Raw genomic sequence first — 16146 nt, forward strand, 5'->3', positions numbered from 1 at the left:
TCAGCACAGTTTCAAAACATGCACATGGACTACGTATGTAGGCGTAATGATGTCGCAAGTATTATTTTCTTGCAGAGGTTTGCGTGAAGTTTGTCATTGTTTTTGTACAAGGTGCGCTAGTCCTTCATGCGCTTAGTCGATTTCGAGCTTCACTTGATAGACATGCGAAAATTGACTTTCCGTAAGATCCTCTACGAGTCTACGGTCTACATGTCACACTACGATTGGCAAATACTTTACAGCTATATATATATATATACTCAAAATATAAAATCATATTATAAAAGTAAATGTTAAAAAAAAAAAAAATTCAATACATAACATTAATTGTAAAGTATTAAACGCTTCATATAAAAAGTGATCGTTAATATATATATATATATATATATATATATATAAAGCTTTCCAGAGTACGATTAGTGTTCGGAAAGTGAAAGAATAGGATTTGAATAATCTATGAACATAATCAAACGAATATGATGAAATGATTGGAAGTTTAGAATTACCTTGCTATTCTTCTAGAGTTCTAGGTCATGTTGTAGAACCTCACAAGAAAGAAGAACTGGTTCACAATTAAGGATTCATATTCTTTCAAAATAATTTGTTACAATTAAGGATTCATATTCTTTTCACAATAATCCTATGAGTGTATGGTCTACATCTCACATTATGATTGGTGGATATCAAATAGCTGATCTGCTCAAAGTTTAATTCCTAGAGCTACTCTGCAAGAACACAGATGTGCAATTGTAGTATGTAGGGGTCGAACCACAGAGACGAGAGATTCGCTCAATAAACCTATTAGGAATTGAATTACGCTAAGCAGATTAATGAGAAGCAAATAGCGATGCAAATAAAGATAAACGAATGCAGTAAAAACGTTTGTAAAGTTCAGATGGGTGGAGATTAGGTCTAGGGCGTTTCTCAGGAAATCAATGAATGCAGATCAATCGATTAATCAGGGTTCAGGTTTAAGCACGGTTCTTGAACTCGAATCACAAAATTATAATTAACCAACTTCCGTTGTGAGAATTATCTGAGTTAAAATCCTATAATTCCAAATTCCTTTGCAAATCCTACAGATTTAAACCAGCTTTAATGCACAAGTCGATATGTTCACAGAGTATCTAAACCAAATTCCTTTGCGAATAGCTACTTTGCTCACCCTAGGTTCTTTCCAGTTATTCAATTACATTTCCGTGTCAATCAATTAACCTAAGATCTAAGTTCTAGGTGGCCAGTCCAGAATTAGCTTTAAGAACAACCTATGGTAAAGAACTAAATAGATTATGAACCCTAACTCAATCAATTAATCAAACATCCAATGAAATCCTTTATGAGAACCCTAAACCTAACAAGCAAACTACTCAGTCATGAAGATTGAAGCAATAAACATGATAGAATAGATTGCAGTAAGCAGTAAATAGATTAATAAACAGGGGTTCGAAATCTTCTCTCTCCGGAACAGAGTTTCAGACTTGTCTCCCCAAAGCTCTCAAAAACAAAAGTCCTCTCTAAGAAAATCTAAGGTATCGATATAAGGTGGCTAAAAACCCTATTTATAACTTAAAAACACGTTTTGGGCTTCCTTGTAATTATTGGAGACTTTTGGGCCTAACTCTTTCTTCAAACAGGAAACAAAATCACGTTTTCCTTATTTCTGCAACAAGTGTCGAGCGTCACTCTCCATGGTGTCGAGCGACACTAAAGCACAAAATCCATACTTGACGAATTTGATCCTGATTAAGCTCCAAAGTGCTCCAAAATCTCCAGTTAAGCTCCAAACGTACCTATGACCTGTAAAGACTCCAAAAGACTCGAAAAACACTAGAAAGACTCTATAAATAAGACCTATACCATGGTTAAAAACCATAAAAACCATGATATATCAACTCCCCCAGACTTAGCATTTGCTTGCCCTCAAGCAAACAGAACACCAAATAAGAGAAAGAGGTTTGAAAAACACAGAGACTCAACCTTTCACTGGAACATCGCTTTTGACCAATCACCCTGCAACTCAACTACTGCTTCATCACTCCAAATCGAACCACCATGTACTTCTCCGCAGACATTTACAGCTTTCTAAATTAAGTAAAAAATTCTACAACATTGTCCATAAACCCTCATCGCTGGATCTCACTGATGATTTAGATGCCAAGAACCTTCTAGATTCTTTCCCGTACTATACTCAAACAAATCAGCCATACAAACTTTGGTACTTTTTCTCTCCCCCAGACTTATTCTTTTCCGCACACTCATTATATCTCTTTTTTTTTATGGCATATACACGATAAGGTTAAATCTGCGAGTACTGATGGTGTTTGCCATCGAATCCCCGAGTTGTCCCTTACCTTGTATCAAAGGGTTTCAGCGAATAATGGGGTCATAGGAAACTTTCCTACCTCTCGCTTCCTTCTTTTGTGTGATCATTCCTACTTAGAAGTGAAATAATGGGATCCTTGGAAATTTTCCTAACCCTTCACTCCTAAGCGAAAACCATCTCAATCTTTTCACCTTTTTCTTTCTTTTTCTTCACTTTTTTTTATAGCTCGTCACAGGGAGAGAAACACCAACATTAGATTTCACACAGGCTTTCATTTGTCAAGTATGAACGAGGAATCAAGCTCTAAGGCATTAGTCACATCAACGAGTTAAAAGTGAAGTTCAGAACTTAGCTCAGGTTAGTGGACTCTGTTGGAAACGTGGATGCCTCTAGTCAACTGGTCAGCCTTTGGATTTTTCATTAGTCGGATCTAGACTGAATCTGCAGCAATGGTCACTTAGATGAAAGGTCAGCACAATGATTCCAAGAAAAGCATCATAATCTCCAACAGGTTTTGACTCAAAAACTTTTTGACACGACTGACTCTAAGAAAAACAAACATGTCAATGACTACCTCCCCCAAACTTAAACAACACTGTCCCCAGTGTTATCTAGTCCGAAGTTGGTGAAACAAAAGAAAAAAAACAGAGAAACGCAGGAAAAACAGAGAACTTACCTGGCTGCAATGATGGTGTCAAGCGACATTAATGATGGTGTCGTGCGACACTTGCTCTTCTCGTACCAAATTGCAGCAGACCACTCCGAATTTCTGGTTTGACTCCGGTTCACTGATTTCCTAATTTTTTTTTTTTTTCACAGAAGCAAGTGATAGGCGACACTGAATGTGGTGTCGCTCGACACCAGCCTCTGCTCCACCTAAAACACGAAAACGAAAAACGAAAGTTAGCTAAAACAAAAGGACTTATGTACAGACTTACCAGTGGATTGTCTTCCACTAAGCGCTTTTTTTAAGTCATTAGCTTGACTTGATGAATGGACTATGCATCTGGTGGATTAGACAGTGGCAAAGAGTGCCTCTGTGAAAGTCGTCTCATCCATGGTGGTGTGTAAGCGAAGTGCACATGAGGTCGTCAAAGAAATGCAGGAATAACATCAGGGTGAGATCTGTGTTTGGGTGGCTTCAACCTATTCCCTGCAATATCATCAATAGAAAAACCAAGTGTTCTACGATAATCTCGTAGCTTGCGTCGAGAGACCGAATCTGCATCTTTCAAATCAGTTTTGATGATATCACAAGAATTAGGATTAGGCTTAAGAAGTGCATACCTTTGCTTTGGTGAAGATGGATGGAGTGCAATGTTTGGAGCTTCCTGATCAACAGCAGTCACTGGTTCTGTAGGCGTTTTCGTCAACTCTGGTTGATCTCTCACCTTCTCAGCATCAAACACGTTCTGATCTCCAAATATCACTTCAGGTATTGCGCTGACTTGGAATGTCTGACCATCTATAGTGGGATCCTTCAGCTTCTCCATCTTGAAAGTCATGATGGTATCTCCCAGGTGGAGATCAAGGTTACCATGCTTGACATCAATTACTGCTCCAGCTGTAGCTAAAAACAATCTTCCCAGGATAAGAGGATCTTTGGGTTCCTCTCCATATTCCAGAACCACGAAATCTGTAGGAATTATGCAATCACCAACTTTAATCGGAACATCCTCCAAGACACCTTTTGGGATTCTTTTAGATCGATCTGCTAGGATTAGAGAGATCCTAGTTGGTTTGAAATCAGTCATTCCAAGGCTAACAGCTACAGAGTGTGGCATGAGGTTGACACTCGAACCAAGATCACACAGCGATCTCTTGAACTTCTCTGAGAAGATAGAACAGTCCAAAACAAAGCTTCCTGGGTCTGAGAGCTTCTCTGGAATCTTATTCTGAATCACAACACTGACCTGTTCAGAAATCATCCTTATTCCTTCCTCATGACTCAGATTATTAGTCCCCATCTTCTTCACATAGTGTCTGAGAGTAGGAGCAATCTTCACAGCATCAACCAAAGGAATCTCAATCACAAGCTTCTCCATCAAAGCCTTGCATTTGGCATCATCTAACTCCTGCTTAGACTTCTTAGGACTCCTTGGTTAAGGAACCTTAGGTTTGTAAACCTTTTCTTCAGCAGATTTCGGACTTTGAACAATATCAGCTTCGCTCTGCAATTAGTGACGCGCGACACTGGTTGTGGTGTCGCTCGACACCGGCTCTGTAACTTCGAAATTTTCTTCAGATTCGTCCAACTCCACGATTTCATCCTCAGAAACACCCTTTTTAAGCACATGAGTCAACTTTTTACCACTCCTTGACGAGATGGCACTGCAGTAATGCCTAGGATTGGTGTCAGTCTTCCCAGGAAGGAATCCTTCTTGCCTTTTTACAGACTCTGCAGTTTGAGCAACCTGAGTATCAAACTTCTTGACATGAGTGTTTAAAACTTCAATTTTTCCATTCAGATCAAGGTAGAGAGCATCCATCTTTCCATTAAAATCCATGGTGAGCTTCTGCTGACCTTCCAGAATTTTTTCCAGCATAGATTTCATCTCATTGTCAGGATTTTGAGGTTGAGATGAAGGAGTGCTGTAATATTGGAGAAACTGTTGTTGGAAAAGGGTGTCTGGTAATGAGGTTTGGAGCTGTAACCAAAAGAGTTCTGATTACCTGTGAAGGTACTCCTCTGATTATTTCCACTGTAATTCGTGTTTCCTTGCTGAGTACCAAATCTCTGACCTTGAAATCCAGCTCCACTAATGAAGTTAACATCCTCTTCCTCAAGTGCTTCATCTGGTCCGAAATTTTGAACTTCTGCAGGGAATCGGACAGATTTCTTACCCACTAGAAGGCTATGCACAGAGTCAAGCTTAGCCTTCACCTCAGCAATCTGCGATCCATCCATGTTTCCACCCTGTTTCTTTCGCTGATAGTCTGCATTCTTGGTACTATTGCTAGATGCCAAGTTCTCAATAAGCACAACAGCATCTTCAGGGTATCTGGTGTTGAAGTTCCCATTGCTTGCATCATCAAGAGCCATCTGATATCTCCAATCAACACCTCTGAAGAAAGTACCTAGCAGCTGAACATCACTGAAACCATGATGTGGACAATCTCTCTGATATGAATTGAATCTCACCCAAGCAGCCTTGAATGCTTCAGTTGGTCCCTGAGAAAACGTTGAGATTTTGAGTCTCAACTCTTCAGACCTGGCATCGTCATAGAAGTTGTGCAGGAAGGCGTTCCTGGTCTCTTCCCAGGTAGTCAGTGATCCTGGCTCCAACTGCTTCAGCCAATTAGCTGCTTCTCCAGCAAGAGAATAAGGAAACAGTTTGTAAAAGAGGTAGTCATTGGACACTCCATTGTATTTGATGCTGGTGACCAAGTCCTCAAACCTCTCGATATGATCCATCGGGTGCTCATGAGAAAGACCATGGAAAGGATGCTGACCCACAAGAGTGTAATACACAGGCTTGAGCTCAAAATCGTTCCTCTGAAACGCAGGAGCGCGAATCGCGGACCGATTTGCATAGAATTGCTCAGGCCTGTTGTAGTCACCCAGCGTCCTGATGATGTTACCCTCTCCATCAAGTCGCTGGCCTCTCTCATTACACACATGACCATCTTGGTCTCTCCAGACTCCAGCATCATCACGAACCAATGCTAATGCGTTCTCCATCTCTGCTGGTTTCTGAGACAAAGAGAAAGAACAATGTAAGTAACAAAGTAAAAACAAAATTAAGAAAAACGACGGGTGTCGCGCGACACCACTAGTGGTGTCGCTCGACACTAAGAAAAACTTAGTCGAAACTCAAGAACTAAAGTTTAATGGCGAAAATCAAGTCCCCGGCAACGGCGCCAAAACTTGATCTGCTCAAAGTTTAATCCCTAGAGCTACTCTGCAAGAGCACAGATGTGCAATTGTAGTATGTAGGGGTCGAACCACAGAGACGAGAGATTCGCTCAATAAACTTATTAAGAATTAAATTACGCTAAGCAGATTAATGAGAAGCAAATAGCGATGCAAATAAAGATAAACGAATGCAGTAAAAACGTTTGTAAAGTTCAGATGGGTGGAGATTAGGTCTAGGGCGTTTCTCAGGAAATCAATGAATGCAGATCAATCGATTAATCAGGGTTCAGGTTTAAGCACGGTTCTTGAACTCGAATAACAAAATTATAATTAACCAACTTCCGTTGTGAGAATTATCTAAGTTAAAATCCTAGAATTCCAAATTCCTTTGCAAATCCTACAGATTTAAACCAGCTTTAATGCACAAGTTCGATATGTTCACAGAGTATCTAAACCAAATTCCTTTGCGAATAGCTACTTTGCTCACCCTAGGTTCTTTCCAGTTATTCAATTACACTTCCGTGTCAATCAATTAACCTAAGATCTAAGTTCTAGGTGGCCAGTCCAGAATTAGCTTTAAGAACAATCTATGGTGAAGAACTAAATAGATTATGAACCCTAACTAAATCAATTAATCAAACATCCAACGAAATCCTTTATGAGAACCCTAAACCTAACAAGCAAACTACTCAGTCATGAAGATTGAAGCAATAAACATGATAGAATAGATTGCAGTAAGCAGTAAATAGATTAATAAACAGGGGTTCGAAATCTTCTCTTTCTGGAATAGAGTTTCAGACTTGTCTCCCCAAAAGCTCTCAAAAACAAAAGTCCTCTCTAAGAAAATCTAAGGTATCGATATAAGGTGGCTAAAAACCCTATTTATAACTTAAAAACACGTTTTGGGCTTCTTTGTAATTATTGGAGACTTTTGGGCCCAACTCCTTCAAACAGGAAACAAAATCACGTTTTCCTTATTTCTGCAACAAGTGTCGAGCGTCACTCTCCATGGTGTCGAGCGACACTAAAGCACAAAATCCATACTTGACGAATTTGATCCTGATTAATCTCCAAAGTGCTCCAGAATCTTCAGTTAAGCTCCAAACGTACCTATGACCTGTAAAGACTCCAAAAGACTCGAAAAATACTAGAAAGATTCTATAAATAAGACCTATACCATGGTTAAAAACCATAAAAACCATGATATATGAATAGCTGAAAATTATTTTCCAACATAAAATATTATTTATATATGTGATAATAAAACCAATAACTAATTCTAAATCTTAGTTTTCGATTTTGAGTTATAATAATTTTAAGTTTTAGCTATACCAATCTTATTATATGCATATATAATTTGCAACTTTTATAAGCTTTTGTATATATTGAACTACTTTGATATTAAATATTTGTATAAATATTTGTTTACTGGATATAATATAATCTTCAGACGAAGCGGATAACAATCACACCTAATTGGCTATTAGTGGACAATATTAAGCCTTAATTAAAACACATCAAACAACAATTAAGGGACATTCTGGTAAAAAAAGAAGAAAAGGAATTTTGCATAACCGAAAAAAACACAAACCATATACGTAAGTAACTCTAGAATTTTAAACCAGAACCTTGGAGTTTCTCTTGGATGATCATGTCTATCTTGTTCTCCATTTCAGGAGTAAGATAATTTTTTGAGTCACCAACTTCCCCTTTACGGAAAAAATCCTTGTTATCCGAGTTGTAGCTTTTACCAGTTCTGTTAATCTCCAAACCGCTTAAATTACGCAGAGAGCAAAGGTCCAAGACCTTGTCTACAAACATTCTCTTCTTCTTCTTTAGTGAAAGAGCAACCCAAAAAATCCGCAAGTCTCTTGATCTGACCACGAGGCTCCGCTTTCATTTCCTCATACCTCATGAATGTTGATCTTTTAATAAAAACTGAACAGACTCTGTTTTAATGATGAAAAACAGAGACAAACAGAGTACTTTAATTAATAAGGATCAAAATGTGTTACAGACTCTCATAATCAATCGGACTTGACTCAATCTATTTATACAAACAAAACATGTTCTTTGAAACGACATGTCTGTAAATGAAACAACGCAACCCTACAAACACAACTAATCACACATGTGTCTTTTAGTGAGAAATAACTAACTAATGTAAATAACTTAAACCATACGAGATATGATTATCGTTCAACACTCCTTCTTAATCATATCTCGGTTTTACTCCAAGTTTCCTTCTTAGTTCCTCAAATCTTGATCCGCCAAGTGCCTTTGTCAGAAGATCAGCGAGTTGAACTTCTCCTTCACAATACTTGAGTCGAATCAGACCATTGCTTTCTGCTTCTCGAACAAAATGATATTTGATCTGAATGTGTTTGGTTCTTCGATGTTGTAGTGGATTTTTACCAATCGCAATTGCAGATTTATTGTCACAGTAGATTGGAACACCATTTTGACACTTGAACCCAATTTCTTCAAGAAGTCTTTGCAGCCAGATTGCTTGATTTGCTGCAGCACATACAGCAATATATTCCGCTTCTGCTGTTGATTGTGCCACAGTTTGCTGTTACTTGAATGCCAACAAAATACTCCAGAACCGAGAGTGAAAACGTACCCAGAAGTGCTTCTCATGTCTTCATTCGAACCACCCCAATCGCTGTCTGAGTAGCCTAACAATTCTGGATTTTCAATACTTGTGAAGTGAACTCCAAAGTTAGATGTACCTTTGATGTATCTTAATACCCTCTTGGCTTCTTGGTAATGCTTCATGAGAGGCTTAGACATGTAGCGTGAGAGATAAGAACTTGCAAACATCAAATCTGGTCTTGAAGCACACAGATATAAAAGGCCACCAATAATGCTTCTGAATTTTGTTGGTTCACCATACTCTTGATCATCTTCTATCTTCTTGCCACTTGGTGTAAGTGGAGAACTTACACTCTTGCTTCCATTCATCCCAAACTTCTCAACAAGTTTGTTGGCATATTTTTCTTGTGATAGAAAGATCCCTCTGTCATCTTGAATTACTTCCATTCCAAGAAAATAATTTAGCAACCCCAAATCTGTCATCTCAAACTCCTTCTTCATATCTTCTTTAAAGCTTTCAATGAGTTGAGAGTTGTTTCCTGTGATGAATAAATCATCAACATAGAGACTCACGATCAGAATATCCTTGTCTTTCTTCATCACATACATGGCTGCATCATTCATGCTTCTTTGAAAACCTTGTTGAAGAAAATACGCATCAATCCTCCCATACCAAGCTCTGGGGGCTTGCTTAAGGCCGTACAGAGCCTTATGTAACAATAGGACTTTGTCTTCTTCCCCTTTGGCTATGAACCCAGGCGGTTGTGCAACATAGATCTCTTCTTTAAGCTCTCCATTTAGAAATGCTGACTTAACATCCATCTGGTACAGATTCCACTTCATTTGTGCTGCAAGAGCAAATATGACTCTTATTGTATCATGCCTTGAAACAGGTGCAAATGTTTCAAGATAATCAACACCATATTGTTGTGTGAATCCTCTTGCAACTAGCCTTGCTTTATGCTTGACTGGTTCTCCATTTGCTTTAGTCTTGATGCGATAAATCCACTTCACACTTATGACATTTTTCTTGTTTGGTTTCTCCACCAGCAACCATGTTTTGTTCTTTTTGATCATCCTGATTTCCTCTTCCATAGCTTTTCTCCAATCTTTGCTCTTTGAGGCTTCATCGTAGGTTTGTGGTTCATCATTCATCATAAGCCACACTTCATGTGATTGATCCACCTCCACTGGATTCGTTTGTTGAGTTATCTCATTAATAGACCGAAACTTTCTTGGTCTATTTAGAGAGTCTTCTTCTTCTTCTTCTTCTTCTTCATCTTGAGTGTTTACAACCAGACTTGGTTCTTTGTCTTGATGATTCTCTACAGTCTCTGCTTCATTTGGAGATAAAAGAATCTGCTTCACTTCTTTCTTCTCCCAATCCCATCTTTTTTCTTCATCAAAGGTCACATCTCTTGATGTTTCAATTTTCTCTTCGTCTAACAAAAGAACTCTATACCCTTTAGATTCACTGCTGTAGCCGATAAACACCCCACGGTTGGCCTTGTCATCAAGTTTCTTCCTCTTTTCGTCTGGTATATGCACATAGCATAAAGATCCAAACACTTTTAAGTGTTTCACACTTGGTTTGACATCACTCCACTTTTCCATTGGTGTCATATTTTCTTCAAGAGCATTGGTAGGAAGTAAGTTTTGAATAAAATTTGATGTAGCCACTGCTTCAGCCCATAGCTTCTTTGGGAGACCTTGATCAACAAGCATCGAACGAGCCATCTCTACCAATGTTCTGTTTTTTCTTTCTGAGACACCATTCTGTTGTGGTGAGTATGGTGTTGTGATTTGCCTTTGTATCCCAGCCTCTTGACATAACTTGATGAATTCTTTGGATATGAATTCGCCTCCACCATCTGTCCTTAGTTGTTTGATCTTTTTTTCAGACTGATTTTCGACTAAGGACTTGAACGTTCTGAATTTTGAGAGAACTTCACTCTTGTTTTTGATGAAATACACCCAAATCATTCGTGAATAGTCATCGATAAACAGCACAAAGTACTTGCTTCCACCCATCGATTCGTTTTGCATAGGACCGCAGACATCTGAGTGTATTAACTCCAAAACTTCACTTGTCTTCGTTTGAGATTTCTTGGGAAAGCTTTTCCTTGCTTGTTTTCCCTTCTCACATGAGTCACATACTCCTTTTGTGACCTCAAATCTGGGAAGATCATTCACAATCTTCATTTCCTGCATCTTCTGTATTTTATCAAAGCCAACATGCCCCATTCTTCTATGCCATAACTCATCTTTGTTGACTCTTTCTCCTTCTGCAAGTAAGGCACTTACTTCAGATTTCTTCCATTTGAATGGAAAACTCTTATGCTTCATCCTTATATTTAGAATCCTTCTTCCTTGAGGATCATTGATGATGCACCGATTTGCTTCAAACAGAACTCCATATCCATTTGAAATCATCTGTGAAACACTTAACAGGTTTCTCGCTAGACCTGGCACTAGAAATACCTCCTTGATGATCTTTTCTCCTTGACTTGTCATCACTTGAATGTTCCCTTTTCCTGTCGTCATTATCCTTTGACCATTCCCCACTTTGATTGGCACCTTTATGCTCTTGTCAAGAGTGATGAAGTATTTAACTTCCTTGGTCATATGATTAGTACAGCCGCTGTCAACTAACCATGTTTCATCATCTTCTTGTGATGATACTTCTTCTTCTGTCACGCAGAACAGCATGTGACTTTCATCATCTGTTTCTTCAAAACTTAGATCTGCTCCCTCAGTTCTTCTAAGTTTGCAGTTCTTTGCAAGATGTCCTGGTTTGTTACACACAAAACATCTTCTTTCATTTTTCATCGTTTGTTGTGACGAACCACCTTTGTTCTTTTTTGACCAACAATCACTTTCATTGTGACTGCTTCGTTTGCAAATGCCACACCACTTCTCAGTCTTCTTTTGACGCTTGTCTTCACGTTTGTTATCTCCATAGAATGCTCCTTCTGTTGATCGCTCTTCCCGGACTGAGATGCGCTTCTCATGTGCTTTTAATGTGCCTATCAATTCTGTAACTGATAGCACACTTCATTCTTTTGTTTGCTCCAACACACCCACAATGCTGTCAAACCTTTCTGGAAGTGAAATCAGAATCTTTTGCACCATTTGATAATCTGATTTCTCTTCTCCATGAAGTCTGAGTTGATTTCCTGTCTCAATCAGTTTTGTCGTGAATGCGTTGATGCTGTCGCCTTCATTCATCTTCAGATTTTCATATTCTCTTCTAAGAGATTGAAGCTTTATCATTTTGACTTGTTGTGATCCTTCAAACTCTGATTGTAAAGCATTCCAGGCTTCTGTTGCGCTTGCTGCAGGAGCAATTCTCGGGAATATGGAATCTGAGACTGCAGTCAGAATGATTTGCAGAGCAGTTAGATCTTTTAAGGCTGCTTCATCATGTCGTGTTTTTAATTGAGTGGCTTCGGGGCTATGATCTCCACTTGCAGGTGGATTCGGAACTCCATTTTCAACAACTTCCCACAGTTTCTTTGTCTGGAAAATTGTTTTCATTTTGATGCGCCAAAAACCATAATTCTCACCATTGAAGATCGGAGTCACAATATGTGACGTCGTCTCCATGACTCTCTGTTTTGTTTAACTTCTCTCACTCGAATTTTGTCCCTTGAATCAGTAGGGCTCTGATACCATGTTGATCTTTTAATAAAAACTGAACAGACTCTGTTTTAATGATGAAAAACAGAGACAAATAGAGTACTTTAATTAATAAGGATCAAAATGTGTTACAGACTCTCATAATCAATCGGACTTGACTCAATCTATTTATACAAACAAAACATGTTCTTTGAAACGACATGTCTGTAAATGAAACAACGCAACCCTACAAACACAACTAATCACACATGTGTCTTTTAATGAGAAATAACTAACTAATGTAAATAACTTAAACCATACGAGATATGATTATCGTTCAACAATGAAGAGGACACGCTTGGGATCTTCCAAACTTCCTCTCCAGTAGCTCAAGAGATGTTCCCAAAAAGGTCCATAACTGAAAGTTCCGTCGCAAAACGATTTGAACATAGACTCGAGAATACTTCTATTTAGTTCTATTTTATGAATAGAGCACCTGAAAAACCACCATGAGACCAATGTGGTCCTTCACGTTCCTGCACACGTACACAATCGCAAGAAGAGTCCTTGAGGGTCTTGTGCATCGCGTGCAGTGGCATGTGAGTCGAGAACAGCCTCGGAACTGATGTGTACTTGGCCAGGTCAGGACTCGAGCTTTCAATATATATATAAACCGAGCTCAAAGTATGGTACAATCCCATGAGGATTATGAGATAGTAGAGGATGATGATCAGAAGAATGGTTCTTTGATCTCTCGAGGAGGGCAACTGTGAGGGCCTTGAGCCAAGTGGTACCTGATTTGGGGTAGGAAGAAAGGATTATATCCGTGTCTTGTGGTTGAAAACCTCGCTGGAAATTAAGAACTCCTTGGAGAGTGTTGTGGAAATATCAACATCCTTGATACTTACAAATCTTCCTCCCTTGGAAATCTTCGTGTGAAGGAAGCGAAGAGATCAAACTCTTGGTTTCTTCGGTTATCTTGTCTCTTGCGATCGAGAGATTGTCCTTCGGATCCATTTGTTTTGTTGGTTCTTTTTTTTTTTCGAAATAAATTGTTTTGTTGGTTGTTGTCACCAAAAGATGTGTTTAAGCTTCAAACGAAATCATAATAGATATAAGCCAAAAAACAATCAGTGCTGGTAATAAAGTCAAACCTATTTGCTAAGAAAAATTATTCAAATATGGATGGGTTAGTATAGGTAGTTGGTGTGTATTCGTAGAATCGATTTCATTGATTCCTTATATGTGCATTACAGCTAATTATTTTGAATTTCACGTGATACATCAGTTTTATCTAATCTTTGATTTTAAAATTACAATAATTTTTCATTAGATGTAGTGCAATAGAATAGTGTACTTTATACTAAAATTAATATCATAGTCTAATTTTTGACAAAGTAGTTTAAATTTTATAACATTATAAATTCATTCCGTTTTAAGAAATATTGTATGCTGTAGTTGCATGAGGTGCGCTAATTCCTCGACCGTTTGAATAGACTTATGCGAGAGATGACTTTATGAAAGATCCTCTATGAGTCTTAGGGCTTACGTCTCACATTATGATTGACCGATATATAGAGGATCTTTCAGAAATTTATATAATATAGAAAGTGTAGAAGACAAACGATCATCAGAAAAATGGTTCTTTGATCTCTTAAGGAGGGCGACTGTGAGGGCATTGAGCCAAGAATTTGATCTCTTCGCTTCCTTAGACACAGATTCCCAAGGGAACAAGATTTGTAAGTGTCAAGGATGTTGGTACTACTACAATGCTCTTTAAGGCGTTCTTAATTTCCAGAGAGGTTTTCAACCGCAAGAGCACCAAAAAGAACAAGAAACCAACAAGAACCTCTTTTTGTAACAAGAACCAACAACACAAATGGATCCGAAGGAAATTAGGTTAATTAGTAGGTGTAGATGGTTTTCATTACAGCTAATTAATAGTATTTTTGAATTCCACATGATACATCAGTTTTATACAATCTTTGGTTTAAATAACTCAATAATATGGTATTTGCTGTAATGCAATAGAATATTGTAGGTGCAAATGTGTGATGTATATATATTTGAAGAAAAAAATTGAGTGGAATTGAATATTTCTTTGGATCTTTCTAAAAATCTGCCATTTATATTATTATGTATGTTCTTATCATTTCATACAGCGCAACAATTTGGAGTAATGAGAGTTTAGAAATAAAATGGTGGTCTTCAGTGAGTATAAGTGATCAAAATGTTCTGAACAAAGTTCGGATCTTCGGATCTCATCAATATGATTCTTACAACTATTAATTTTCGCACTAACGAAATTTTTTTTTTGATAACAGAAAAAAAAAAGTTCAAGAAATAAAGATTCAATCATCTATACTATTATTTACGAAGTCAAAAATCTTAGATGTCGTCTCCACAGCGATCGTCCTACGTGTCATTAATATGTGTTATTTTAATTAGTTTTCATTGATCAATCATTAATCCTACATGTTAAATATATGTGACATGAATTTTCCTACGATAATGGGCCAACGAATTTGTTCATGAACTCCTTCGATAATGAACCAACAAGATGGGCCACTGATTTTATACTCGATCATAGCCACCGATTCTCGAAACTCTAAACCCTAAAACATCTATCGCATTATATATACCTCTATTGCCTACATATTTTTTTAACGTGCAAAAATTGTTTTCTGTTAGTTGTCAATGCTTTTTCTTTTTCTCTAGCTGTCTTCTTCTTTATTGTTTAAAGAACTATACGTTGTTGGTTTTCCTTGATTGTTTTCTTTATTGTTCGTAGAATCTAATATTTTTTTCTCTAGACATCTTCTTCTTTATTGTTCGTATAACTATAGGTGGTTGAATTTAATTTATTGTTCTATGTGTCTTTATTAAAAAAAATATGGCGTTTTAATTAGTTCTTATAGGTCGATCATTAATCATATGTGTAAATACCCATGACATGGCTTTTTTCACTTGATTATGGGCCAGCGATTTTGTTTGTGGGCCACCAATCTTGAAGTTGGCCCTAACCATTGATTTTGGTTATGGGCCACCGATATCAAAGTCGATATTAACTTAAATCATAGCATATCCATCGTGCTATATATATTCCTCTCGGTTTTCATTATTTCTGACATACAACGTCCGTCTTCTAAGGTATAGCATTTAAAAAACAAAATTCATCCACGTCTTTTTAATAAATAGATATATACTATTATTTATGCATTTCCGTAATGACAACCTACTATTTTTTTATCGTTTATACTTCGCTGATTGAATATTTCATCTCTCGCCTTACAATAGTATTGTTAGGTAAATAAAAATTATGTTTTTTTATTTTAATTCGTGCTTTAAATGTTTTTTCTGCTTCTAGACGTTCTTCTTATGTAAATCTTTGCCTAAGAAATCTGTACAATCATCAATAAAAATAAATGATTAAAAAGGTTTCTAATTAGTTTTTGCTAATTAATAATTTATGTATTGTTCTTTTTTTTACTCATTCATAATTGTTATTTATTGTTATAAAAGACGTACATATAATTTTTCCTGATAAATCATATCTATTGCTCTTACTTTTATTCACCTATAATTCTTACAACTTTAAAGTAGAAGTATAAAGAAGAAGATGTAGTTGATGATAAGAACTCAAAAAAAGATGAATTAGAATAAAAAAACCATGGAGAATAAGAACCAGATGAGAACATGAAACAATAAAGAAGAATAATGATAAGAAAAAAAGATGTTGGAGTTAAAGAAGAAA

General features: G+C 37.3%; 2 pseudogenes; one reads left to right on the top strand and one right to left on the bottom strand.

The window, feature by feature from the left end:
- Positions 1–5421: 5421 nt before the first annotated feature.
- Positions 5422–5522, top strand: LOC112082437 (annotated as a pseudogene).
- A 2265-nt stretch (positions 5523–7787) lies between these two features.
- Positions 7788–13409, bottom strand: LOC18009608 (annotated as a pseudogene).
- Between the last annotated feature and the right edge of the window lie 2737 nt (positions 13410–16146).

The sequence above is a fragment of the Eutrema salsugineum genome, unplaced genomic scaffold (genome assembly GCF_000478725.1).
Source record: "Eutrema salsugineum unplaced genomic scaffold, Eutsalg1_0 scaffold_8, whole genome shotgun sequence".
Classification (NCBI taxonomy): Eukaryota; Viridiplantae; Streptophyta; class Magnoliopsida; order Brassicales; family Brassicaceae; genus Eutrema; species Eutrema salsugineum.